The sequence below is a fragment of the Buceros rhinoceros genome, unplaced genomic scaffold (assembly GCF_000710305.1).
Source record: "Buceros rhinoceros silvestris isolate BGI_N320 unplaced genomic scaffold, ASM71030v1 scaffold22933, whole genome shotgun sequence".
Classification (NCBI taxonomy): Eukaryota; Metazoa; Chordata; class Aves; order Bucerotiformes; family Bucerotidae; genus Buceros; species Buceros rhinoceros.
In genome coordinates this window covers 3,218-3,439 of record NW_010404513.1, presented here as the reverse complement: position 1 = coordinate 3,439, position 222 = coordinate 3,218, and positions in this window count along the sequence as shown.

Sequence of the window (222 nt, the reverse complement as noted above, 5' to 3'; positions counted from 1 at the left end):
ACTGTCATCAGCTGCCGAAAGGCTTTACCGGCAACCGACAATGTGCTGGCAACCATCACCAGCTACCGAAAGGTTTCACCAGCAACCAACAACGTGCCGGTGACTGTCATCAGTCACCACAAAGGCTTTACTGGCAACCGACAACATGCCGGTGACTGTCACCAGCTGCCGTAAGGTTTCACCGGCAACAGCCAACGAGCCGGTGAACGTCACCAGCTGCCA